Raw genomic sequence first — 27069 nt, forward strand, 5'->3', positions numbered from 1 at the left:
TTCTAAAACTACAATGACAATTTAAGCGTTCACCATCAACTACCAAAGCTCCTTTCACTGTTTTTTAGGCAGACTATACTCAAGTGATTTAGTGTATTCCTACAATTTTTGCTCAAAACTTACTTTATTTTTTCAAAGTTGTTCTTGTAAATGTATAACATTGAATGGCCTAAGAGCATATTGGGAAATGGCTTTTCATCTCAATAAGTTCAAGGCATTTAAATGCAGCATGCAATTTGAGAATACAGAGGGTTTTACCAACCTGTCATCTCTCAGCCCACTCCAGTGGTTTTAGGATTTTGTCTGCATAGTTAATTGTCCGTGATTTGTCCCTTTTCTCCAACTTCATTTGAAGATAAAATGACCATGAAATTTTCCACTGTTATGTCAATGGAAAATATACATCCTGAGATATTTCTCTGGGTAGATTTACTTATATGAATTGCATATTATATGACATATTAACTACATGTAAATATGTATAATTCATAATATATAATTTAAATATATGTATATAGTCATATATAATTTGTTTGAAAACATCCTCCCACAGGTTTTGAGGATGAAATCTCCAAGCAATGGAACAAGTGATAAGTTGTGCATGCTCACATATGAACAGTGTAGGAATACTCTTAGGAAAAGTCACATTAAACTCTATAAAGTATTAGGAAAACCCCTCGACTATTTCAAATAAGTTGTTGGTATTCAGGTTTTCCTGGAATAGTTTTTGTGAGAAAGATAGTACAAAGGTTGTCTAATAAACACTCTATCTCCTCTCTACCTCCAAGCGTGAGGGGTACCAAGAAATGGAGACAAATAAGGGAAGTAATCATTGGTAAGAGCAGAAAGTACAAACAAGTACAGAAGGAATAAAGAAATTGAGACTCACAAGTTTTTCTAAATTCTTACAGAATGGACTACCCTCTAAGAATACCTTAACCATCTTCATGAGCCTTCATCCCCGTCACTTCTGGAATGAAAGAGAAAAATCCCTCCACAACTAATACCTATTTGTTTAATTCATCTATTCCTTAATGCAATAAAGAGCTAAACATGTGGAACAGACACAGTGTGAGACATTGGTGACACATGTGGTAAACAAGACAGAAATAACTTCTCCCCTTAGGGGACTTAGCAGTCATAGTAGGAGAAAAGAGATATTCAAACTGATTACAAAAATAATTCATGGTAATTGCTATAAATGACACTCAGAGAAGTACAACAACTGTAAACACTATCTCATACAGAATCATTATCACCATCACCAACGCCATCATTATTATGCAGTAGGTATCACACATTATACAAAATACGACTCATCTTCCACATCAAAAATTCATATAGACCTTAGAAAATAGCAAGGCTGGTAAGTATTCTTTTCATAATAATTTTAATGATAGTAATATTTTAAAAATAAAAGGGAGACTTCCTCTTTGTAATCCTGTCTGTCTTCTAAGGAAGCCATGGAAATACTGGATGTTCTGATAGCATCTAGCTACACTAGAGTACGATAGCTGAGAAGAACTGAACCGAACAAAGTTTCTCTATATACTAAGATGAAGCCGTTTGTATTCCTAAGAAGGAAGTTGAATGCCAGGTAAGTAAAATCATTTCTTGTCCAGATCACACAAATAAACATTTCTCATTTTTTCTGAGTAAGGATTCAATTCTTTGACCAGAGTATCACAGGATAATTCTTGAGTGAGAAGTCCCCAAAATTGTATTTCACTGCAGTGCTTAAGGTTCAAAGCACATTTATATAGCTTACCTGCTGTATGCAATTTTATTTTTGAAAGAATATCTAAAAACACTGTGCTAAATAAATCCCAAGGCTTTGGCACTACAAATTACTAATCCAGAAATTGCTCTGTGGACATTATTTAATTAGTGGAGCTTTGCCAAGCATAACCACTCAGCACGGAGCAAATGTGGATCTTACATTTGGTACACTATGTGCAAAATTCAAGAGTAACTCATACATCCTGTATGTAAATTCTGGGGGAAAAAAAACCTGGGGCCATAAGGTCCTTGTCAAAGTAAAGTCCCACATTTACTTTGGGAATTATTCCTTGGAACTGTGGAGAGGTGAGTTTTTTTCCTTCTCCTTTTTAAAATGTAGAACCATGGGCAGGAAACAAGAAGTTTAAGGAAATATAAATCTTGACGTCCTAAAACTCTGCTAAACTTATCTAGTATGCCCAGAAGGTTTAATCACTAGGTATAGAATTCTCAGCAGGTATAAATAACCTGAGGTTGCTTTTAGATTGCCTGCTTTGGTTGGGGACCCGCCAGACCTACAAAGACTATTATTTCAGGTTTGCCATTTATGTCTCTCCATTTGCCATCTCTGTCTTTTCTTTGTGTCCCAATTTAGACTGTGTTTACCTTTCAATCTTCGAGGGTTCCAGTCTGCTCTCAAAAATGCCTTTTGAGTACCAAGCATGGAATATACCCAAGTTTTAAAAATATTAAAAGATATAAGTGTGATTTTCTTTTTTTCCAGTTTTTATTTATTTTCTTTTTTCATATACTTTTATTGTAATTAATAGAAGGGTTACATTATATTCACCAGATAGAAGGTGCATTACTTCACATACATTGATACCCTTTCCCATGTCTTGGTCCCCATTTCCATCACCACCTGCCCCCGCCGCTCATCTTGTTTTCCCCCCTTCCCTATCCAATTTCAAATAACCAATCAAGCATATATATACAATATATCAGATAACAAGGTGAAATACTGTAACAATATGAGATAACCAAGGGACAGCAAAAGAGATGAGAGATAACACAGTACATTAAGGACAACAATCACTCATTATATGGCTTTTGTTTCTATATCCTGGAGCTCCTTTCATTTAGCCTCATACTATATGGCATTATGTATCTAGGTTTTGTTCTATTGTAAATCTCTGCTAGAAGAGCCCAAGGTTTCTACTGATTATGTGATTTTCTTTTAATAGATTTCTATTGTACTTTCAATTTTAGCACATGGAAATATCCAACCTTTTATGGAAAGTACACACTCTAATATATTATTTGCTTTGTCAGCTCTTCTCACAGCAGTATTCTCAAAGGAAATAGTAGCAACCTGTTACCTAAGGTACTGAATTCAGAAGACATTAGAACTTTGGGCTGCTTTCTATTCCTCACTTACAGAAACAAACAAAAATCAACATCTGGTGGCCTTATTTCAGTTAGATTTCCAGCCAAATGCTTGCCTCTTTCAGTGCAGATGATAATAGCCCACACACCTTCACCCTCAACAGACCCACAGGATAGGAAAAGGAGCAGAGCTCAAGTTTGTACCTGATGTAAGGTGGGCTCTGTCTGGATTTCCCTGGATGGCTGTTACCTACTCCCTGCTATGGCTACTGTGGCTGGCTGCTGGCCTCTGGCCTCTGGCTTCTGGTCTGTTCTCATTCCTGGCTACCAATGTCTCACACTTGCTCTCTTAGGTTATAAAAATGTCAGAGCACTTAATTCATAGCAAGATAGTAATAGAACAAATTGATATATTATCAAATACTAAGCACGGAGGGTTTCATGTGTTCCATTAGCAGCAGTGAGAAGGTCAGAGTCATTCAAACCAATGAAAATACATCTACTTAGTATAGATCTATCTATCTATCTATCTATCTATCTATCTATCTATCTATCTATCTATTTAGCTAGCTATCTAGTGTATTTCAGAAAGATACTCTTTCATTTGAACATCTCAACTGTGCCACAAAAACCTGAGTAGAAAGAGGCTTTCTCCAATTCTTAAAGGGATATGCTCCATAAAAGTAAAAGCTATATACATAACGTACAATAACAAAAATATAAAGCTGACCTTTCTACTATTTCTGAGCCATGTCAGATACAATGATGTGAATACTGGAAAGACTTATAAAGGCTTATAATGTAAGAAAAATAGTTGCTAATATTTTAAGATTTTACTATCTGCTAAGCACATGGCAAGCACTTTTCAAATATCACTTCTTTATATGGAATAGTCTGGTATAAATTATGAGAAAGAATTTACTAAGTAATGCATTTTGTCTTATTAGCTCTGTGCTTTTGGAGGAGATGACTTGACCTTTCCAGCTCTCATTCTTCACCCATAACATAAAGTATTAAAAATACCCCATGGAGTGATTGGAAGGATTAATAAATGGGCAATAAAACTACCTTTATTAATTCAACTATTCCTATGTGCTGTTCAATTAATTTAAATGTGTTATACAAACAACACTTGGAACAGTATCTGGGCCCTAGAAAATGACATGAAATTCTCATGAGATTGTCACCATTTACTTCTCTGTGTCCTCTAGTATGCTGAGGTTTCCTATTATCACACAATACAGTCCCCAAGCAATGCCCTTTTCTATCTCTTCCCTTTTTTCCCTCCCTCCCTCCCTCTCTCCCTTCCGTCTTTCCTTCCTTCCCTGTTTCCTTCCTTTCTCCCTCCCTCCCTCTCTTCCTCCCTTCTTTCTTCTCTTCCTTTCTCATAAGTATATTTCTCCTCATAAATTTCCCCAACCCTCTTTTCCTATGATCACAAACTTGAAGAAATAAGACATAACTTATTTTTAGAAAATAGCTATGACTTCCATGCCTCAAAAAACAGTTTCTACTATCTCCCAACCCATAAAAGATGAATATACTGTAACCCTTCTATTAATTACAATAAAATATATGAAAAAAGGAACACAAGGCCTAGAGTTCAGGCCCAAAGACCAGTAAACAAACTATCCAACAAATAAATAAATTTCCAGTAAGAGTGAAAAAAAAAGAATGTGACTATGTTACCAAGAGGGAAAAATAAACCCAAAGATACCTTTGGTGCAAAGGCAGGAGAATATTAATGAGCCCATATCAAATATTTGACTAGAGTGGCTGCTGCTTCCACACTGTAAAGGGATTGTGTTTTGAGCTTTCTAGAAAAGCACTGTGGAACTTAAAAAATTGTTCGTTGAAGAATTATTGTTTTTGGAAAAATCAGAGGATATTAAGATGATGATTCTTTTTGCCAGTCCTGGGGCTTGAACTCAGGGCCGGGGCACTGTCCCTGAGCTTTAGTGCTAATGGCTTGTGTTTTACCACTTATGGTTTTTCCAAGTCGTTGATTGGAGATAAGAGTCTCATAGAATTTCCTGCCTAAGCCGGCTTCAAACCATAATCTTCAGATCTCAGTCTCCTGAGTAGTTAGGGTTATATACATGTGAGCCACTGATGTCTGGCTAAGATTTTTTTTTAAGATTATTTTTTAAGTCAGAGAAAATATCATAAAGATCCCATCTCAGTTACATGATAACCCCAAACAACACTGTGATGTGTGACGTGTTGTTTGCTTCCAGTAGCATAAGTTATTCAGCTACTGTTGCTGGAAATTTTATGTATTATAAGATTTGCTCAGTTTCCTTGCATATAACAATCTTCCTCATGTTCTTCATGAACTTTACAGGGAGACATAAAAAAAACCCCACAACTTCCTTTACCTTTGAATCATTCTCACCCTTGTTCTGGATGGCAGCAATAATTTCAGGACTCATTTCTGTCATTCAGTAGCCCCCATCCAGGGTCTATTTTCTATACTGCTGCCCTTCTCAACTAAACTGCATAGAGTATTAGGAAAAGGCAGTTTAAATTCCATAGAATAGCTAACATGGTGATGTGGCTAACTCTGGTCTGACATCCCAGCATTTCCTTTATAGAACTTGTATCAGTAAGCAAAGACAATATTTCCTTCAGGGAGCATGGTAGAAACTAACACATGAAAATAACGTGATAGCAGGTTGTTGAGTTCATGATTATTGTGGTGTGATGGTACAATGATGGGGGTGGTAGTGTTGATGATGATAATGACCTGGTTTCTGAACTCTTTTAAGAGTTCTGGGGTTTGGTTAATATTCAGGTACTTGAAATGAGTGAATTTCTCTTATTGTTCTGTGAGACCTTATTATACATAATGGATATTCACTTTTTCATACATGTTATAAGCACTGTTTCTACTTTGTTATGTGTTTCAAGATTTCTTATAGAATTTTCCAGAAGCACCAAGTTTTCACAACACTGTTCCTTTATAGGTTCTGACTTTATAGGTTGTGAATGCATCTCTCTCTCTCTCTCTCTCTCTCTCTCTCTCTCTCTCTCTCTCTCTCTCTCTCTCTTTCCCCCTCTCCCTCTCTCTTTCTCTCGTTCTTTCTTTACCACTTCAATGGAAATTCATTTTATGTTGGATATTTTTTAGAGTGTAATTTTTTTCCTCAAACAAAACCATATTATCAGGCATACAAGTAATGTAGAAAATACTTTAGAATTGTTAGGGTTTTGGGGTTTTTTTTTTTGCTAGTCCTGGGCCTTGAACTCAGGGTCTGGGCACTATCCTTGGGCTTTCTCAAGGAAAGAGCTCTACCACTTGAGCCACAGCACCATTCCTGGCTTTTTGCTATATGTATGTGGTACTGAGGAATCGAACCTAGGTCTTCGTGCATGGTAGGCAAGCACTCTACGATTAGGCTAAACTCCTGGCCTCCGTTTTTTTTTTTAAGAGCAGCTTTAAATATTTTATTTTTTTAAGAACGAAAGATCTGTTTTCAAAAAAACGTAAGGTGCAATTTTAGAACTGTTAGTTGTTTAACATAAATAGTGAAAAGTTTATTACCAAATGTTGAAAGGGCATAAATTCTGATCTTTTCATAACTTTTCATAATTCATGCATTCGTGAATGAGGAATTATAATAATATGACTCTAAAATATATCTAAGTAGTACTTACTGTGAATGTTAAACTCTTTGATTACTTCTTTATATAGTAAAAATAGAACAAGTGGCTCATTCCTAGAATCTGTTTTTTTTTCCTACCAAATATTGGTTCATACATTGTAAAATTCCTGATATGTTTCATCATTTTTCATGATATCCCCTATTGCTTATGGAACAAAACCAACCTACTTTATCATGCAATCTTTTAAGACCGCTATGAACCTCATCTATGCTTAGAGAATTATAAATGCTACTAAGGGAATTAATTACATTTAGAGGAAAATTTCTGAGAATTGTACAACCCATTGTAAATTTCTACTTCAAAAAACACTGACTAGATGGGGAGCCAAAAGCAAATTAATCATTAACATTAATGATGTACTTCACTGTTCACTTGAAACACTTAAGAATCTTAAAATAAGAGTATCATTTTTTTCATATAAAAACAACATGGCAAAGTGGGAATATAGCTCAGTGGCAGAGTGCTTACTTAGCATTCAGTGACTCTAGACTTAATTCTTAGCACTAGAAACAAACACACAAAAACAAAACCAAGCAAAACAAAAACAAAACTCAAGAAAGTAAATGAAATAATTATATACAGTTAAGTCCACTGTAACTAAATCAAGGTTCAAAATAACAACTTTTTAAAATGGTATGCAGAGCTAATATTGAGTCATTCATTGGGTTAATCATCTATTCAGAAATATTGTCTTGAGAGTTCAAAAATTATCAGGTGTTTAGAATAGGCCATGTAAATCAATGCAATTCTCCTTTATCCTGACTATCACATCTAGCTCCTTAATAAAGCTAAACGTTTGCAGATAATTAGTCATTAGTCTAAGTGTCTATGAGTTCTACAAACTAAAGCTAGAAATGCTATGAAAAAATACTACTAGCTGATCAAAAATGATCAGGTAAGCATGGTTTAATTGGGAGTTGACAAAAATATTCAATAAAATATTTCTTATTTAAAGTAAAAGGCAGCTTTGTTTCTCAAGAATGTACAGAAACAACTGGAAAAGGATACTTCCCTCTGAACTCTCTGTGACAATGAGTTCAGAAATGGATGTGGACATAACGTCTAGTGTCATGTGAACAGAGATCTGGCTTTTGCACATTTCCAGGTCTCGCAGCTGTGCTGGGAGATACCTTAGCTTACAACATGGACAGAAACAATTTCAAATATAGGGTTTTTTAAAATTCAGTTAACAAGAAGGAGCTAACTCTGTCTTATATACTTTACTACATAGTCATATATGATAGTGTTAGTAACATAATCCATACTCTACCTCCTTTCATAGGTACTTAGCCATAAGATCATACATTTGGCTGTAGTTTTTATCTCCCGTGTGTGTTTCAGTTTTGAGAATTTTACAATGTACAAGATCTCACCAGGCAGTCTCTTTCATCAATTTTGTGAAATCTCCTATTCTCTGGTAAAAACAAGAAATACATGGGAAACTATCTTATGTGTCGAAGAAAATACTCATTTCAAATCAACAAGGAGAAAAAGCGAAGAATTAGTTCCAACATGAGGCGCACATCTTTTACAACTGTTACAAAATGGCATTAACAAAAATGGTTTTTGTTACACTGGGAAGAGTTCTCTTTATTTGACACCTTGACAGAATATTATTTTGGATGGTTGTAATCATAATTCCTTGCTCAAATGTGGGCGAGGACTTTGACAAATGAAAACTATAGAGTAAGGAAATAACAAGGAAAATCAGAGTATATGTGGGGGTAACAAAATCTAAACTTCCCCATGAAGAAAATGCAGTATATGACCAAACTTAGGATAATTTATTTGCTTTTATCCAAATTAGTACCAATTAGTGGCAAATAATGGCTTTTTAACTGCATGGCAAAAGTACCACTCAAAAATTTTCTCTGTGGAAACACTGCATGTGGGTTGCCAGTGGACTACAACCACAGTGGCAATTTGCTACTCCTAAGAATTGTCTCTGAAAACTCCCAACTTCACACCAAGTATTGAAGTCGCAGAAGTTACTTCTTTGCTGGGAAGCAGAACAAATTCCAGTGTCTTATGATAAAAATCAAGCACCAAACATCTGTAAAAGCTATGTACAGGAAATAAAAATAAACTAGCAAGGCTCCACCTCTTCACAAAAGTGTTTTGTGCCTCTTAAAGCCTCCCTTCCAACAAGCTGCTAAAGCGACACAACACATAAACAATGCAGGAGGAGGCAGAGCCTGTGCTCTGGGAATTGATGTCACCAACCCACACTGAAATGTTTACATTCGGCTCTTCCCAGTCTCCCAGCAAAAGAGTTCATTTTAGATGCATCCATATTATATTTAATTTTTTTAAAAGAAAAACCAACAAAAACTCCACAAAAAACCTCTAGCACACATACAATCACAAATGCCTAAGCGAACAGATTACTGATGGAAATAGAATGCATGATAAACACTATACAACTGAACTGTTCATGTTAACTGAAGCTCAGGATAATATGGTTCAAAAAGGAAAATAAAGCCCACATATAAAAAAAAACTTTAAAATAATCTGCTAGCAAACTTTGCCCTACTGTTTAAATAAGGAAGAAACAGGTACCTTTGGCCACTTGCCCTATAAGTATCAAGGTTTCTCTAAGAAAAGTGGACCATTTTTAAAGGACAAAATAAGGGACTAATACTTTTCGCAGCCTCCCCTAGAGCTAAAGACATACTAATTATTACATTCTTGTTCCTTCCTTTCCAGTTTTCTTTCTTTGACTTATACTCACACACATACATACACACCAGAGAACTACAACAATGCACCAGCATGGCAAAACTCCCAATATTTTAGATTTTTGCAATAAAGAACAGATGAAATCAGAGTCAGGGGAGTTAGGGAAGGGGAGCAGGAATGTGTCCCGTGTCCATGAAGAGGTGGGGGTGGGGGCAGCCGTGAAATTCCACCCAGTAAGTTATGCCACTGCAGCCGAAGTGAGAGAGTTCTGTTTCAAAGATCCAATTATACCTTACCTGGTTTTGAAGTTAAATGCCCCTAATTTCTTCCTCAGGAACACTACATATGCTGCGAGCGCTAATGTTTGACTTTCCACAGGAGAAGCTCCCAAGTAACCTTTAACTTCAATCAAAAGCTGTGTTCATTCTTCCCCTAGTCCTCAACACACAGCAATCTAATACACCTCATCATGTGGTCCGTTGCCATGGAAGCAGCGAATCCAGCTGCTGAAATACAAAAGACTGACAAAAAAGTTGCTTTTTTCCCCTCCACCCACCCTGACAAAGTCAGAATTTTTTTTTTCTGTATGACGAGACTAATTTGAATATGTTTCTCTTGCTGACTCAACTCTATGAGGAAGGGGGACAAGACGTGAAAAGAAAACCAAATAAACAGGAATTGAATAAAAGGTCTCTCACAGCATTTAAACTAATTAAATCACCACTAATCTCTTGAAATACTGATCATTATCTCCAGCTACTTCTGCCAACTGAATATGTTTAAATGCCAGTTACTAACTCAATAGGAAATAATCTCACAGCACTTTTAAAACATTAAAAAATACATTAAATTATTCAGTATACACAGACACTAGAACATACATCAGTATATATGAAGGGCTGGATTCAAAGTTGGTTTTTTTTTCCCTACCCAAAGGAAACTTTCAGTCCTAGCTTAGATGTGGGAGGTAAAATTCTTCACTTTCTTCTTATCAAAGTCCAGTGTTTAACATTGTTTCAACAGGTCAGGTTTCAGTTCTGTTTGACAGTGGTCCTAAATTTAAATCTATACTGATGTAGTTTTCCAGGGGCTTGAGCTTAAAAGGATGATCTATAATTTGGGACAGGTTAACTGTGAACCCTTCCGGGTCTCTCCAATGTCTATGGCTGAGAGGTAAAGAGTCACCTTTAGTTTTCCAGTAACTGAAGGGATGGTTGACAAGTCTCGGTGCCTGGAGCTTCCTGTAACCTGAGTCTTTCCCTACCACTACCCACTCCTGCCCCAGCAGGCGCTCTGTCCTTTGTCTTCTGGAACCCCACCTACTGTTCCTCCTGCTTCCTTCCCTTAGTTACCAGTTGCTTGCACAGTCTTGATGCTTCCCCAGTTTATTTCCAATTTCTAAATCACTATCTAATATGCTTCTCTGAACATCACTCGCTCGTCCCTCTCCAAACATAGAGGCTCCAAGGAAAAACAGTCTTGTCCCATTCAATCTTTCTGGCTCAGATAACTGGTAAACTGTTTTGGTACAGGAGAGCTCCTTCTGTCCTGAATGGTTAGGAAAAAGAAGCATCAAGCTTTGACTGAATTTATTGAGTGTTTGAACAAGAGGACCAGTGAGAAAGTTTAATGACACCTGACTTCTCCCTGTTGCTGACATTTATTTTTAACCAGATACACATTATTTATTAGTCAGGTGTCTTCCAGGATGGGTTTAGATGACAACACAGAATAAATGCAGTCACTGCTTTATGTAAATAGCTGGGCAGCTGGTCCTTAGCTCCAGCTATCTATGAGAAAATGACTAACTCAGAATTCTCCATATCCCACTGTGATAATGGAATATGGGAAGAGGGTTAGAGTTGGAAGCTGATGTCTTGGTTATCTGATTTTTAAATATGAAAGGAAAACATAGTATGTAAAGCCCTTCACTCTGGTATTCATATTGCATTTACAAATAATGGCTGTATCAGTTATTAGTAATATTTTTTGTAAATTAAGTGGAGTATCAGGAATCTGCCATGAAAGGTATGAGCATGGAAATTATGTTCATAGATTGCTTTCTCTGTAGTGTATGTGTGTGTGTGTGTGTTGTGTGTGCGCGCGCCAGTTCTAAAGCTTGAATTCTGGGCCTAGGTATTATCCCAGAGTATTTTTGCTCAAAGCTAGTGCTCTACCACTAGAGCCACATCACTTCTAAGTTTTGGTGATTTATTGTAGATAAGAGTCTCATGGACTTTCCTGCTCAGGCTGGCTTTGAACTGTGATCCTCAGATTTCAGCCTCCTGAGTAGTGAGGATTACAGGCATGAGCCACCAGCTCTCAGCTACATAGATTTCATTTAAAATACTTTATTGACATTAGATTAATAGTAGTCTTTAAAAGGAAGTTACACTGGGGCTTAAACTCCAGGCTCTACAACTGCTAGGCAAGTACTCTATCACCTCTCCCCCCCTCCCCCCCCCCCCCCCCCCCGACATCCCAAATCCTTTTGCTTTTAGTGCTTTCCAGGTAGGGGCTCACATTTCTAATCAGGCTGGCCTTGGGCCATGTTCTTGAGACATTTGCTTCTCAAGTAGCTGGGATTACAGATTTGAGCTACTATACCTGGCTTAATTTTGAAAAAAGCATCTCCCTTCCTTCCTTCCTTCCTTCCTTCCTTCCTTCCTTCCTTCCTTCCTTCCTTCCTTCCTCCCTCCCTTCCTTCCTTGCTTCCTCTTCCTTCCTTCCCCCTCCTTCTTCCTCCTCCCCACCTCCTCCTCCTCTTCTTTCCCTCCCTCCCTTCCATCCTTCTTTCTTTCTTCTTCCTTTTTCTCTCTTTTCATTCTTTTGCTTGGACTGGCCTAGAACCCTGATAGGTCACCTTGATTTATAACAAGCACCTAAAACTATCTATCACTATATAGCTTTAGGGGGTTTTCTACTTCAAGAAATTACAAAGCCAATGACATTGGGAAATTAGCATTACAATCTCTATGAAGATGTAATACAAACATCAACCAGGGGTTAAAATTGTTGGATGTCAGACACAAAATAAAACAACAACAACAACAACAAAATCCCAGCCCCACAACATTCATTCCAGATAAGTTTCCAGAAAGAATGAGCCAAATGAGTAAGTTGTATATTGCACTATTGCTCTTTCATTAAAAGAAAGAAGAAGAAAAGCCCTACACCAAATCAGTTGAGTTGATTAAAATAGCTCTGGCACAGCTACAACCCTCAAAAATCTTCCAGTGTTGTGAGTCATGAGGCTCTAATCCTACAAAGAGCATGAGATAGAACAGGCAAAAGGACAAGAAGCAGCCGCTCTGGCAAATTAGCAGCCGCAAATCTGCTTCTGGGCAGTGTGGAGAAGAAAGGCTGATAGAGCCACAATTTGAATAATTCATACCTCTCCCTCTTCTCAGGAGTGTGACTGGCTGAAGACTATGCATTCATTGCTTTAGGCATCTTTATCTTGTGCATTTTTGTTGCTACAGTGGCCATTAAATGGTTCTAATTCTTCGTTTTGTAAACTTTACTAGCCTATGCAGCTAGAGCATTTAATATGAGTGGAAAACAGGAGAGGCACCTTTTGTCTGATGTCAAACCAACTCATTTGATTTTCTCTCCTTATGGGATAAGATATAATAGACTTAGTTTCACATAGTCCCAAACCCCTTCTTCCTGTGAACAGACATAGGACAGAACTCCTGCAGTGTCACCCATTTAGGTGCATAGGAAAAAAACCCAAACAAACAACGATTCAATCACATGGAGGCCAAAGTGTTTTTGTAGCCTATGGGATAATTTGGAAAGTACCCCAGGATGTCTGGTTCCACATCAGCGGCTGGGAGTTTAGGAGGTTATCTGCTTCACTGCTCTCTTTCTGTAGGGGGGAACACTTAATTTTCCACAAACCCCTATTAATCACACTAGCTCAGAGGTCATAAATTTGAATTAACCAGACAAAAAAACATAGGCTGGTAATGTTCATGAAACGTGCCAAAATAACCAGAACCTCTGCAAATGTCATTGTTCAGGTAACATTTTAAAACTATTTTTGGAGACCACAAGTGGCCTCCTTGTTAAAAGCACTGGTTTATATTAAGAAAACTTGTTAGCAGCAGCACAAAAAAAGCGATTGTGAGATACTGAACCATTTTCTGCAAGCACAGTGATTCTTGGGCCACTATGAACAGCTGACCTACCAAATATGAATCATATTAGTATCTATTCTATTTTTGTTCCTACCAAAGAGCAAGGCTGTTGATAAACATCTCCATTTGTAACAAAAGCAATATATTCAATTTCATCCTTAATATAGTTTCAAAGTATATACACTACTTTTGAACTAAATTAAGAGAAATCTTTTTTTTTCCTTTTTAGATTATCTTTAGTTGTATGAAGGACTTGTCATTTGACAAAGCAGTTCATAAACACAACATGCCTTGTTCAGTGTTATCCTTTTCAACAGTGTCACCCCTCCCTACCCACGCCTTCTCTCATACTCCTTAATTTTGTAACGTGTACACTGGATTCTTTACGATGTTTTCTTCCTCTTCTCTTCATTTCTCTAGCTCTTTCTCCTTAAATACCACCCCACCACTTCTGAGTACCCACTTCCTGGTATTTTATTTTGCTGAATGTTTACTTTACCATTCTAAAGAATTACACTATTTGTCCAGGACTGGCAAAAAAAAAAGAGGTCTAAAATAAAACACCTGCTCCTTGAAAGATATTTTTGGGACTCTCAGCTCTGATACCCCTCTCTATGAAGAGTCTATACCATTTTCAAATAAATTTGCTCTGTCTGGAAAAAAAAAACAAGAATTACACTATTTGAGATCTCCCTCGAATCTATAGAAAGGAAAACTGTGTCCTAATATCTATACTTATTTTTTTGTTTTTTCTGTATTTTAAAATAACACTGCAAAAGTGATGACTACATATCTTATTTTAAAAATGTCTATATTTTGATTATAGAGCTGATATGTAGGGGGGGTTACAGTCACATGAGTCAAGTAATGAGTACAATTTGTTTTGAAACATGTCTTCCCTTCCCTTGCTCTCTCCCAGTTTTTCACTCCCAATCCCATCCACAAGATATACAGTTCATTTTTTACATGATGTCTAGTATATGTCACTGTTGTATTTGTTAACCCTTTGTTCCACTTCTTTTGTGTCCCCCCTTGCCACCCTAAATACAAACACACTAACTAAACAAAAGGAAAAGAAAACAAAAACAGAAGTAACAGCTTCCTTTTCTTGGAGTTCATCTCATAAAATAATTTTTATGATTGTATGCATATAGCTAGAAACCTTTGTCATCCATGCTGTGCATATCTTCCTTTAGCCTCAATGTGTGAATGACTAGAGACACCTATAATTTATAATATCCTATTGGAGGTATCCTATTGATAATATAATATGAACCCTGTATCATTTTACCTCATTCATTTAGGGAAGCTGACTCTCAAAATTCTGTGTAGTTTTCATTTCTTTAACATTTTCAATTTTCTAGTTATGTTCTGGAGTTAGTCTTAGTAAAAGTTATACTTGGCATTTAATTTAATAATAAAAGTTATAATTTTGTACATTTTCTTATTGAAAGTATTATGTGGATATTTCACAGAAGTTGAAGAATATAAAAGAGATTTCTGAAATAACATCAAAGCACTCATAATTCAGTTATAAATGTAGCCAATGTTAACATTTTTATGAATTACTTCACATATTTAAACCTTGAATAATTCTGAATATTGTCTTCTATTTAATGAAACATGTGTGAATATACAATATTGTATTCATGTTCTTTGAAAATACTACCAGTGAAGTCTACTATTTGGATGTATCAGAATTTATGTAGCCTTCCTTATTCTTAGGGATGCATTTAACCCCTCCCATCCCTTTTATGACAATCAGTATAATTTTGTGTATAATTATTTGGTTGTGTCTAAGGTTGCCTCCTTACAATGTATTTCTGAGGATAAGATTATTAATGAGTGTGTGTGTGTGTGTGTGTGTGTGTGTGTGTGTGTGTGTGTATGATGGTCTGGGTCTTGAACTCAGCACATAGACAAAGTCCCTGAGCCTTTTTTGCTCAAGGATATTTTTCCACTTGAGTTACAGCTCAACTTTTGGATTTTTAATTTTTTTTCAGTAGTAGTTTTTATTTGAGATCATAGTCTCATAGATTTTTTTTGCCTGGGCTGGTTTCACACCATAATCTTCAGATCTCAACATCCTGAGTAACTAGAATTACACAAAACACCAGTGTCTGGTTGATTTTAAGTTAGCAAATGTGAAGCACAAAATTTTAGAATTCATAGGATCTTCTCATCTTAACTCTAAAAGCAATTCAATCTTAGGGGCTCCCCTCTCAGTTCCAGTGTGGTGTCCTGGTATCACTTGGTAGAATTCCATGAATGGGTCACATCAGGAATAGGAGGTAACCTGAAAGTGATTGATATTGTTTCACTTTGGTCAATCACATAGGACAACCCTATAACATTCCAGAGCTATCTCCTTCTAATAGCAAAACTGGATGGACCTTGAGAAACAAACAGTCTCCCAGCTGCAAATCTGTTCTGAGGAAACCAACATGAAAAGCTTTCAAGAGAGTTGGGAAGTCAGGATGCTCCTAAAGTGAGTGAGCACAAATTCATATAAAACAATCAGAATTCTGTGGGGAGGGCAACAGTTCTGTGTGATCTGAGGGGCTGACTTTCAGGCAACTCCCCAAGGACCTGTGTTGTTACCTTCTGTGACTATCCAGGAACCTGTATACTCAGGTGTGTTTGTACGGCCAAAATGATGTCTCTGTGTGACAGCATATACACAGGATATAGAAGAAGGAAGGACATTTCTGAAAATCAAGTCAACCAGTAGAGTTAAAGAAATGGGCAAGTTCCTGAAAGTTCACTCTCTAAAAGAATTGATTTTCTTATTCTGAATATATAGTACTAGAAGCAAGTGCTTCCTGGTTTCTTCTGTGTAATTTATTCTAAAATGAGATAACTTCAAATTCAATAAATTTTAATTAAGTGTCTTCTTAAAGCACTCATTGTACTAGATGCAGTCAAAGAAATTACAAATGGTGCACAATACAGATGGAGAGATAAGAATATATAGAGAGAAAATGTAACTGTAGATGTGGTATCAGATGAGAAACTATCATCGACTGATGTGCAAGTGGATAATTTAATTAGGTCATTCAGGTTCCCACAACGATGAAAAATACTTGTTGCTGGGATCCTAGCTGTGTTTCCCCAGGTTCTCTTTCTTTGTGCTCAGATACTTGAAACTCATATCTGAACAGCACCCGTGCTAAGATCTGTGGAGAGCCTAACATAGCTTATCATTGACCAAGATGATTAGATGTAGGAGTGATAGAAGCTATTGAATTTCTGCTTTCTTTGGTAATGCTCTCTGGGAAAAGACAAGTCATTTGTTAAGTGAGCAAGGGAAAGGTGACCTGTTACTGCCTATTCAGTAATACGTGTGTATGTATCAGAGACAAGGAGGTGGAGGAGACTGGCAAGCAAATGCAAGATCATATGTCAGTAGTCAACAGTAAAAGTTAATTGTTCATGACAACCATGGTTTTAGGAAAAGGGATTTAGAAAAATAAACAGCTCAGAAAAATAATTAAGGCAAGCCTATAGAAGAATCAATTGCTATGGAAAAATAGAAACTGGAACAAAATCTGTTTGTAAAGGAAATGTGAATGTGGGAGTAAGGCAAGCGAGTAAGAAAACAAAGGGCAAAATTGCAGAAATGGAAAAATAGGGACTATCAAAGACAGACATACCACTTGCAAGTTTGTTTGAATAAACTATTAGTAATAAGCTAAATTTCATTCTATTTAAATACATTTCATTATTAGAATGAGAGGTCCATTTAGTAATTTAAAAATTTTACATAAGTTAATCTATTAGATATGGTGTCCATTGTGGCGAATTTTGCATTGGTAGGAAATGACCATCTGTCATTTCCAGCCCTAAGCGACTCACTGAAGCCAATCTGGGAGAAATTTCCTCATTTGGGCACTGCTTTCTGTTTAGAGCCTCACAGTAACACATGAAATAAGACTCTTCAGAAGGTCGAATGCTGAACAATAAACAGGAAGGGAGGTGGAATAGGAACCAGTCAGGAGGTACGTCAGCTTTTGAAAAGAGACCAGCATGTAAATAAGGGCGAGCAGGTGTTCTCCACAACTGTGGAAGCCAGTACAGTGCCCTTTCGTCAGGTTCTGTGGTGAAAAGGAATTCCTGATAGAATAGGTCACAGGCAATGATCTGGCTTGCTGCATTGTGCATTCGATGCTGTGGTTTGGATTGCCCATCCTCATCATATCCAAAAGACCAAACACAAAACCAGTCTGCTTCAGGACTTTTGAGACTCTTGGTACATATTGCAGAACAGCTAAAAAACAGGTAGAAAATACAATTTTTAATCACCTATAATCTCAACAATAACAGCCTTTAAAAAATTACTTTGACTATAAAATGGAGAGTTGCTTTAGATGTTTAGTGTTTTTTTTATTCTTCTTAATATATTACTGGAGACTACAGACTTCCTGACTTGAATTCAAAAGAAGATTGCTGTTTTTCCTTTCTTTTGGCAATAAACTTAAAATGACCCTAACAATTGTATATTGGCTAGTATGGGAGAGAAGGAAGGAGAGGAAAGAAGCTAAGAAATTCTATGTAAAAGAGCAGCAGTAGTGCATTGATTATGGGTTGTACAGCTGGAGAATTATGAGATTTTAGTGGGGATGGTAAAGGAATGACAACTGTCAAAGTTCTGGACATGGGAATCAATTCCTGGTCAAAGAGAACTTCTACCTGTAGAAGAAGGCTTTAGAATGCATTACTCAAATCATTGCTTTAATACTTTAAAACTTAAGTAAGTTTTAAATAAGTTCTCTTTTGTTTATTCCTCATATTATTTCCTTAATAGTTTCTCATTTATTGAGTGAGTTATATTTTTACAAAATACTTTTATAAAGAAACACATTTCTGATTTTTTCCCAGAACCAAACAGTAGCAAAATAATTTGCAAAAAGGAATTTACAGGGCCGGGAGTTTGGCCTAGTGGTAGAGTGCTTGCCTAGCATGCACGAAGACCCAGGTTCGATTCCTTGGTACCATATATATATAGAAAAAGCTGGAACTTGTTTTGTGGCTCAAGTGGTAGACCTTTAGCCTTGAGAATGCCCAAGGACACTTCTCAGGCCCTAAATTCAAGCCCTAGAACTGGCCAAAAAAAAAAGGAATTTACATTAAAATAGGAAGAAATCTTTAGTAGAAACAAACAATAAAGCCCTATGGTAACCTAAGAGGAAACAGCCCACTTGGGACTACTGAAGGGCATAATTTGTGGTTTAAGGAATAATTATGCTAATTTAAAATATTTTCACTTGTAATAGCTGATTGTTATCGAGGCTCTAAGAAAGCTGTAGAGCTGCTCTTATCCTCATAGTGAGTCTGTGTGTGTCTGGATACAGTGGGGTCTGAAGAAAGAATGTCCTCTTTGAAATTGTTCAGTGGGAATCTCAGACTTGTTTAAGAATACCTACAGAGATGGGACAAGGCTTTATAGGCAAATAGAAGGACATGGTAACATCCCTGAGTGGAAGAGAGCTTATTGTGTTGGAGGAAAGCAGAGAGACCAGTGTGGCCAGTACACTAAGCATGAGGGAGGATCATGTATTAATCTGTTAAGGTCAACAGGGGTCAACACTGTCTTGACTCACCTGAGGGATTCCAAAATCTACTCCAGGTTTAATGGAAATCATCTGACAGATGTGAGATGTGACAATGATGTAGTCTAGCTCCAATTATTATTTATTATCATTTTTTGTTGTTGGTCATGGAACTTGAACTCAGGGCTTAGGTGCTGTCTCTGAGTTTGTTTTGCTCCAGGCTAACACCCTACAACTTCAGTTGTTTCAGTACATTTTATTGAAGATAAAGGGTCTCATGGATTTTCTTGCCAGGCTGGCATCAAATCTTGATCCTCAATCTCAGCTTGCTGAATAGCTGGGATTACAGGTGTGAGTCACCAGTAGTGGGCCCAACTTTTATTTTTAAAAGAATATCCTAGTTCTGATCAAATGGGTAGAACAGCAGCAGGCACGGATGAAGTCACTTGGATGCTGACTTATGATGGGTTAGACAGTAGAGATGATGAAAAGTAAACATATTTGACATAATTTGGAGGACAGGCATAACAGCAATCACTCACAACTTGAATGTGGGAGGATGGGTGATCATGAAGCATACAGTAAAACTCCCAGCACAGGAAATACATGGAGATGTCACTTACTTGAGTTCAGAAGACTGATGCAGGTACATGCTAGGTAATGAATGCAATGAGAAAGAAGTACATGTGAGCAAATGAGTACTGTTTGAGACATCCGATCAGCTTGAAGTTAAAAGAAGGATGAGATGTCACTATGCAAGTAGAAATTGTAGGTACACAGCAAATCTCTTTTAAGTAATGGGAGAAGAGGATGTATACAGAGATTTCCCAGGTTTGCCCCCTCTCAAAAATCCAGGCTTCAGAGAAAGAAACCTTGAGAGGATGTTTCGGCCAAGTGGAGGGAGGTTTTCAGAAAGGAGGAGGTGGTTTTTGAGTTCACAACTCCTAAGAAATGGAGTAAAATACAATGAGAAAAAGAAGTCACTGAATTTCAAATACACAGAAAATATTAACTTCAATAGGAACCTACTTTTTTTATGGGATGGTGAGGATGAAGAGGAGAATGGAACAGAAGGAAGTGGCTTGAATTACTAGGAGACCAGCAGTGGGGAAACAACAGAAAGGACATGTAAAGTCAGAGGAAGATTTATAAATATAGGAAAGTTTTAAAATTACATTCTGAGTGGTCCACCAAAGTCAAGGGGAGGCGTGATATGGGGAAAAAATGGATAAAAGGGTTGGGGAGCTTCCTTGTGGAGCCGTCTTTCCTGTGACAGCAGGGCAAACGTATGGAAGACGTTGTCAATGTACACTACTGCACCTCTGGAAGTGGAGCCAAGGGGGAAGTCCTATTTAATTGTTTCCATATTCTTGATGAAGTGGAGAAAGAATGAGCCAGTCACAGTGGAGGGCAGGAGGCGAGCTTGTGGTCCGCAGAGTGGGAAGCTATAGAAAGCTGCAAGCATACCCAGGTGGAGATGATTCGGAGGAGCTCTGTTGTGTGTTCTTCAACAAAGCTCAACCAAGTAGATGTAAGTATGGGTACATGAGGATGAATGAATTCATCACTGCTTGGCTATTGCCTAGTAAATTAGGTGAAGAGGTAGGGAGCTAATGCTATGTACTCAGTACCTGACTTATGTAAGTATAACTCCCTGTACATCACTTTTACAACAACAATAATATATATATGCATATACATATATTTGAAAAGATACATTTGTACAAAGCATGAGCCACTGAATATAAACAAGCAAGGCACAAAAGACTGGAGGAGGCTGTTTGATGGTGGGAAAAGAACTAGGACAAAAACAATCTGGAATGAACATCAAAGAAGATGTGTTGGATCAGAACAAAATAGCTCAGGAGAAGCACACAGGCTGAGTTGAATAGTCAAAGAGTCTGCGAAGGAACGGAGCTCAGCTAAACACCGCCACCAGAAGTACTGAAAAAGCCTATGCTAGCCTGTGTGAAGGACAGGGCAAGGAATTTATGAATCAAGAAACAAAATCATTCTCTGAAAGGCATGTTTTTGCTCTCTTGTCACATGCTGTAGAGGATGGGGCTCTTTGGGGCAGGTGTTGTCTGAAGTGAATTGCCTTCTTCTTGCTTTGTGATGGTGACACTTTCTGAACTTCTTCCTTGCTCCAGTCTAACTCAGACCTATGTTTATACTCATGGAGGCGCAGGTAACAAGCAAGAAGAGCGTGGGATTCTCTTATAGAAAGGAGTAGTCTGCATCTCCTCTAAAACAGCGAGGGCACTGCATCCTTCTGTAGTGTCTGCTAACTCCGAGTCTCTGAACTTTACACAATCAATTCCCTGGAGCATCATCTGCCCTGTTTTATTCAGCAAGTCCTATCCTAGAATATAATCTTCCCCGTGATTTTCAAATGGATTTGTCTTCTTTTAGGAATCTTTTGTCATTACTTCCAACCCTGCCACCTCTTCTGCAGTTGGGGTTCAAAGAAACCAGCTAATTTACTCTAGACTCTGCAAATGGAACAGCAGAGCATACTTCATTATCAGCGTGTTCACTGGATGATTTATACATGATAGCAAGGACTTTGGGGAGACAGTAAGTTTGAGGATTGGCACACAAAGATGAAGAGCGATTTTTTTTGAAGAGAGAGGCCTATAGACCGAATAGGAGCTGACTTTTAGAGTCTTACATGCTTTGAAATTTAGAGTCCTTTAGTTGCTGAATTAACCTTCTGAGCTTTCATTTCATCATCTAATGGCAGAGTTAGTAGTCTCTACTTAATTAAATGTTGGCAAGGATTAAATATGAATAGGAAACATAGGAAAAGTACATTGTATACTGTGGGTCACATGGTAACTAACATTTTTGAGCCGTTTCACATCCTTGGGCCATTCAATCCTTTCTTTACAGGACTGTCCTAAGCAGACTGGGATGTTAAGTGGGACTCTTGGCTTGTGCCCATTAAATGTGCATAGCAGTTCTGTCTACAAGCACAATAAAAATATGTCCACAGAGACTGTAAGCTATTATTTGGGGATAAACTGATAGGATCACTGGATACTTTCCAAGAACCAATGGTCGATTCTTTTCCATCTTGCTTATATTTGAAGCCAAGTCCACACAGATGATTTACTAGTTGGCTAATGACATTTTTCTAATTTGAATAAAATAGCATGCATTTTTTTCCTGAACAGTGACCAGTGTACCTTCAGCTCATTGCATGAGCTGAGAAGTCTGGAAGGCCATGCAGATGGAATTTGAGGACTGAATTCCATTCCACTTGCTGACATTATTTTTGGTGTTTTTTTTCTCCTTGGAAGTTCAAGCTACTTTTTTTTCAACCCAACTATATATTCATCACTGTTTTCATCCAAATATAATATTCTTTCTCATTTTGATGGCAAGATATTTTAAGGAGACGTGGTATCTTCTCCTGGGGCATTTATCCTCTCAGAATATAATCAAATATCCTAGTCAAAAAAGAATAACATTGGCCACTCACACTTCATTGCTTCAGAAGATAGCAGGCATTTTAATAAATTATTTTATGCGTGAATTCCACCAAGCCAATGAAAGAAATCCTACTTACTTTACCCATTTTTTGTTTCACTTTACGTCTACATTTTTTTTGGTAAGAAACAATCTTTCAGCACATAGACAAATGTCTGAGAATCCTTGAAAATTCAACTTGAAAAAGAATATTATTAGAAAATAGAAAACAATATTAAAATATTTTCCCACTGAATCTGAGCAAAGAAAATCAGAAACAGTTGAGAACAAGTTGTCTAAGGAAGTGAGTTTAAGCAGACACTTCATCCTGTAGTCTCTAAAAAGCATTTCAGAGCCAGAAGGATCTAGTCTTGTTGCTTCAATTGTTATTCACCAAATTCCTAACAGACACAGAGAAGGACATTATGTTAAAGGTTAATTCTCATTTTTATGATTTAATGAGCTACTTTTGAGAAATTTATGGTTCCATCTGTCTGCTAGAAATGCCTGGGGTGGCTGGTGTAGAATTAAGACCAAGGTCACCCAGCTAAAACTGATGTCCACTCACAGATGTGTTCCAGGCTCTGATGCGCCTCCACTGGTTACCTAGCAACTACAGATGCCTGCAGTTAGTAGACAAGAAGCAAGAACTCCAGGTATGAGTGTGGAAGAGAAAGGAATATTTTCATGAGAAGTTAATTACAATCTGTTCTGCACTATTTGTAACTGGGGAAGACAAAATATGAGATCTTTCACAATACCCCTTACAAGTCTGGTTAATAAAATTTTCAAAAATAAAAAGCACCCCATCCAAACCCAACTGAAGCATCTCAAATGAGTTTCCATTTGAGGAAGGAATTCCTTTTAAGAACCAGGTTTGGGGAAGATTTATAGACTCATCTTTTTAGGCTCTTTCAATCTTGTACTATAGGAATGCAGAATCCAGAAAAAAAAATAACAAGGTTTCAACTGTTTTTCCTTTTTAAGTCTTCAATTAACATTTTGGATAATTCTTAATTTTTTATAAAGAGAAGCGATAAGAATGTAGTCTTAACTTCCTACCATTTGTTGAGCTTGTGTTTTCCCAATGTATGTTTTAGTACATGTAAGAAATCAGATGGCTATAGTTTTGTGGGCTTATTTCTGAATATTCTGTTTCATTGGACTATGTGTTATTTTTGTTCCAGCATTATGCAGGTTTCTTTATTTCTGAGGTTATTATAACCTAGTAGTATAATTTGAAGTCGGGTATTGTGGTACTTTCAGCATTGCTCATTTTATTCATAATTACTCTAGCTGCTTGGGCTATTTTGTGTTTCTATATAAATCTCAATATTGTTCTATATATGTGAAAAATGGCATTGGAACATTTTGTGAGGACTGTACTGAATCTGTATAGAAATTATAGTATTCTGCTGATCTATGAACAGGGGAGGTCTTGCCATTTCTAGCATGTGGTAACTTCAAAGTTTTCATGTAGATGGCAGATGCATCTCCTTGTTGATTTATTTCCAGCTGTCTAATTTTTTCAGGTTATTGGAAACAGGATTGTTTCCCTGCACTACATTATTGGTATATTAAAAAAAAGTTCCTGATTTTTATATGTTGATTCTGTATCATGTTGTTTTGCATGTAAGTGTTAATCAGATCTAAAGGATTTTTTGATGGAGTTTTTAGAAAACTTTAAGCCTAAGATCATATCATCTGCAAGTAGGAATAATTGTACTTTTTCCTTCCCTTTCATTTCTTTTTCTTACCTTTTGGATCGGGCTAAGAAGGCAAGCACTATATGGAATAAGAATGGAGATGGTAGACACCCTTGTCTTGTTTCTGTATTTAGAAACAATAATTTAAGGATGTTGTTGGCATACGCTTTCTGTTTATAGCCTTTGATATGTTGCGGTATGGGACAGGATTTTATAGGAAGGTAATTTGAAAATTGCACTTAATAACTGGAAAATTTTCTTGCTGAAGGAGCATGCAACATACCAGGGATTCAAATGGTAACGTGGTCTGTTTTACTCAGGGTTCTATCATAGAATTACACTGACAATGAATGGACTGAGTGAGGAGGCTGAATGTAGAAAATGGGGCTTGTTGAATGGGTGTCATGACAAACTCATTTCATGTGGCTGAACGGAAAGAATGTAACTTTGTCTGGAATGGACTAATGTCCTTCCACTCAAAATGTACCATTTATGGATACTGCTACCCTGGGAAGAACTTTGACTTAAGAAGGGAAAGCATGTGATACAAGAATTGTTTACATATTAGGAATGCATGGGAAAAATAACAAAAACCTGTTCAGAGCAAAAAAAAAACCCCTATCATTCTACTTATTTGCAGAATGAGAAAGTAAAACCTTCAAGTATTTACCTATGACATCTGAAGGCAAACTCAGATGCAGACTCACACACACTAAACTTTCTAGCCTGCTGTTATAGAATTGTTAAAAATTGACAGAATTGAGAGCTGCATTATTTATGGGCTTCGTTGACTTGAAATGCAGGTTCACAGTTTCAGATTTTGCTCAAACTACACAGATTTAAAGCTCACATTTTAAAGGTTACAAAAATCAATATTACACATTATGTGGAAAATCTAAAAATCAACCTTATTTTCTTTGTCTTAACTCCTTAGATCTGGAAACTCCTCCTGCGGGAAAATAAAATTCACAATTGTTCACATATAAACTCAGGGAAATTGTCACTAGTATGTGTGCACTTACGTCATTAATTATTAACCATTGTTAAGTCCACCATAATCCTTACCTTTTGATAGGAAAATACTGCTCCATCCTTTATTGGGACAACACAGTTTCTAAAATTATACATATATGAAAGTAAATACCATCATTTAGACTCTCCTGAGAAAAGTAAAGGGGTAACAAGCAAAAGATAACTTAAGAAGTTAAGTTATCTTAAATTAAGTTAGCCTGGGAAGGTGAATAGAATTCTCGTGTTTTCTAAGACACTATGTATTTATTCTACTAAAAAACACAGAAGTTAAAAAAAACAGAAGTTAGATATACCTTTCACATTTAGAAAAAATATTTTTTCACATCTGGAATATTTAAGTGAACAGGATAAAGGTATGAAGCAAGTTATTTATATTAGTAATAGGCCAAAACACAGACACATTTTTCCAGTGCAATATATAAAATGCTTACAGATCACATGCTTTTACGTTTATCCTTAGCCTAATTGTGATTAAGTTCTAAATATTAAGTCCTAGTGATTGTAAATAGAGATTCCCTCCTTGAACACTTGTATGTTAAACTTGTCATTTTAAAATATGATGTAAAAATCAACGTTAATAAATTCTTTTAAAAAATTTAAAAAAGGTGATACAATTTCCTCTCAAAGATATATGTGTTAATGTCTTCTGCTGTGTATTGTGGCACAATAATCAGAGATCAGGTCAATTTTAGTTTACTGTAGTTAATCTGCTTAGATTTTATTTTTGTTTTTGTTTCTGTATTTTTACTCTGAGTTGACTTTTTGTTTACTAAATAGAATAAAATTACTTCTTAATCAATTGGAAAAAAAAGTGAGTTGCAATCACTTTACTTGGTAATTTAGACATCACATCATACTATTACCTGCATTATTTTAGAATTTATATTACTGGGAAATTTACAATGCTGGGGCTTTACAAACAAACACACATACACATATAACGTAAGTAAAATGTAGATTTTTGGGTCTAACTCTTATAAAAACTCACATTTACTTAATTTTCAGTAACACCGAGGAATAGTCTGCTATGAATTATACATAAACCCAAAACACTCCGAGTTCCTCAAACTTTTCTTCCTAGATCTTCAAACTCCCAAGAATAAAACAAAATTAAGAATATAAATATATTCAAATGAGCTCCATACCAAAATGAATATCAGCAAACTGAAACATAATCTGTGAGGGAAGAGGGCAGTGAGGGGATTGGGTGGCAAAAATGGAGGGAGGATGAATGTGTAAATGCAGTCATTATTTTCAGTGTTCATTATGTAAAATTCAACCACATCACCTGAAAGTATGGATGGGATGGGTAAAATGAGGGAGAACTATTTAAGGGGTGATTCTCATCAAGATACATTGTACTCATTACCTGACTACTGGAATTGAAACATCTTAGTTCAAGTTCATAACTAAATAAACAATATGGATTAGCTAACTGGATATTGATAAATGGCTGAGAGGAAGTGAGTGAAATGCAAGACTCAGATAGATACCAAATATGGCTTTGGGGTAGCTACTGGGGCAGTACTAAACCATGCTGGGTTTCAGTTTCCTCAAGTAAAACAACCACAAGAACTGGGCTCAATAATGAAATACCTTCTCTGGTTTAACTTCTACAGCTTTAAAGGGGTAACAATGTACTCAAGAAATGTATCCACGGGACTGGGAATTTGGCCTAGTGGTTAAAGTGCTTGCCTAGCATGCACGAAGACCCGGGTT

At 36.7% G+C, this 27069-nt stretch overlaps 1 protein-coding gene across 10 annotated transcripts in view; it reads right to left on the reverse strand.

Moving 5' to 3' along the window:
- Dtna (dystrobrevin alpha) overlaps positions 1-27069 on the reverse strand; it is a 287652-nt gene that overhangs the window by 136778 nt on the left and 123805 nt on the right. Inside the window, exon 1 of one of the 10 annotated variants that reach the window (XM_090353263.1) lies at positions 9747-9821. The exons of the other annotated variants lie outside the window; for them this stretch is intronic. The gene's annotated coding sequence lies outside the window, so the exon portion shown is untranslated. Of the gene's footprint in view, positions 1-9746; positions 9822-27069 lie in introns of those variants that run through there. 10 annotated transcript variants of the gene reach the window in all.

This window comes from Megascapheus bottae, chromosome 19 (genome assembly GCF_031878675.1).
Source record: "Megascapheus bottae isolate mThoBot1 chromosome 19, mThoBot2.hap1, whole genome shotgun sequence".
NCBI classification, from domain to species: Eukaryota; Metazoa; Chordata; class Mammalia; order Rodentia; family Geomyidae; genus Megascapheus; species Megascapheus bottae.